This window comes from Mauremys reevesii, linkage group 23 (assembly GCF_016161935.1).
Source record: "Mauremys reevesii isolate NIE-2019 linkage group 23, ASM1616193v1, whole genome shotgun sequence".
NCBI lineage: Eukaryota > Metazoa > Chordata > Testudines > Geoemydidae > Mauremys > Mauremys reevesii.
In genome coordinates, this window is record NC_052645.1 from 15397720 (window position 1) to 15399958 (window position 2239).

Here is a 2239-nt window from a genome sequence, read left to right on the forward strand (position 1 = left end):
GAATATATAGATGGGCGTAGGTTTAAAATTTGCTCCAATCACAGACAAATATATGGGCGTAGGTTTACAATTTGCTCCAATCACAAACCTCTGATCGCATTGTTTAGTGAGATGAAGGCTGTGACACAAAAGGCATCCCCCGGAATCCAGAGCTGAGCAGTGATAAGAGGCTACGAAGATAGCGTCATAGACAAAGCCGGTAAGAAGTTTGGAAATGTGGATGCATTAAACCATTTACCGGAGACGTGAAAAAGACAAACATGAAGAGAGGGTGTTACCAATGGATTATTTTGTTACACCCCCCCCCAGTGACAGCATCACAGGTAAAATCATGGACTAGAAGATCCAGTACTCATAAAAGTTAGAGTTTGTGCTAAGAGAGGTGGCGCCAGACCAAAGCTAATCAGTTCATCCCTTCCTATAAGGGACACAATTAACTTAGTGGGCAAGATCGGTATGTATTATAGGTGGTCTTAGGCAGGTTTTCCCCTCTGTCAGTGATGTTTTAGGATCAGCAGAAGACGCATTGAAAAGAGTTTTCTATTCAGGTTTTTATACAGCCCTCTCTTGTTAAGCTCTTTGAGATCTATGGCTGAGTATTATCACCATCACATTGCTGGAAGGGACGCAGATACTACAATGTATAAGAACCTGACTAGAATACTGTTTGCAGTGCATAGTCTCCTGAGCATCGAACATCAATGCACACCTCTCATTCAAGTGGAAAATGTCCTTACTTCAGGGACATGCTAGCAAGAGTTCCCAGAAACACAATTTCACCTCTGAACGTAGCAGTTGTCATAAGTAAGTAATAGGCACAGAGGTCATGTGTCTAGTGGTTACAGCGGGAGCCTGAGATGGGACTTCTGGGTCCTAAACCCAACTCTTCTTGCTGTGTGATGTTGGGCAAGTCACTTAACCAATGCATGCACTGGTTTACCTGTCTATAGGAAGTATGGTCAGTATTATCACCTGGGTGCTGTAAGACCTAATTAGCATCTGGAAAGTTGCTTTGAGATCCTCAGCTCAGAGGCACTGGAGAAATACAAAGCAAACTCCTTGTGGTGGAAAATGAGACAATACCACAGAACTCGAATCACGTCACATTGGCCAACTCATGGGCTTTGCCAACCGCTGTCATGTGTGTGTCAAATGTCAGATTTACTTCATGGTTTCACCCCAGGCACCTTTATAAACCTTTTTTGCAGCCAGCTCTGAAACTTTGACAAAGCCCAGAACGTTTCTAGTGGTTTGCAGCATTCAGAACATGAGAGATCCTCTGGTATTGGACACAAACACCCACTTGTTTCAAATCTCACCAGCTGAAAGAGCAGCGTATTTCACTCATAGGATGAGTGTTACAATTTTATTGGTGGTAGATCCAGATGGAGTGAAAACCCACACCATGAAGCTGCTGAAGAATCTGATAAAATACAGTCTGTGCATGTGTTCATTTATTTTGATCCGATCTGATGCATCACTACAACTGCTGTTTGAGTTTTGATCATATGATCAGCTCAGGAGACAGTATGCCTAAATGGTTAGAGCAGAGGACTGGGAGTCATGACTCCTAGACTGAAAGCCCAGCTCTGCTGTGGACTTTTTGCTTAACCTGTATACTATGGTGATGCATGCATCAGAAATACCATAGCTTCCCCCCAACCTTGTGGTCCATGTGTCAGGTGAGTACTCACCCCGCACACAAGGCTGTTGCAACACTTTTTTTCTGTTTGCTTCCAAATAAAAGTAGAGCTCACATGATCACATGACTCCAGTAGCTGGAGCTTTCAGGGGAAGAAAATCACAATATAGTGTGAGTCTCATGATAAAACTGGAAGGGTTGGCCCAAAATTAAAAAGTAACTAGGTCATGGAGCTCAGGAAAACTTGTCCCATGCATTGAGACCCTGCTGCATGCCTGCCAGCAAATCCAGGAAGGAGATGGGCGTCTGGCTCGGATGACGTTCAGCAGGGAATGACTATTTGGGTGTGGATGGAGAGGCATAGGGCTCTATTCTACTGGTCAGTGGGGTAGTACAGAGCATATGTCAGGGCAAACGTCAGTCCACAGAGCCCCCCAGTGATTCAGCTGGGGAGGTGACCAGTGACTGTAGCTGACAAGGATTTAGCCCGGAAAAAGGCCAGAAGTGGAGCTAGCCTCAGAGCAGCCACCAGACACAGAGCTGGGCACGATCAGCAGGAACGCTCTAGCCACAGGATGCAGGCCTTTGTCATGCTCC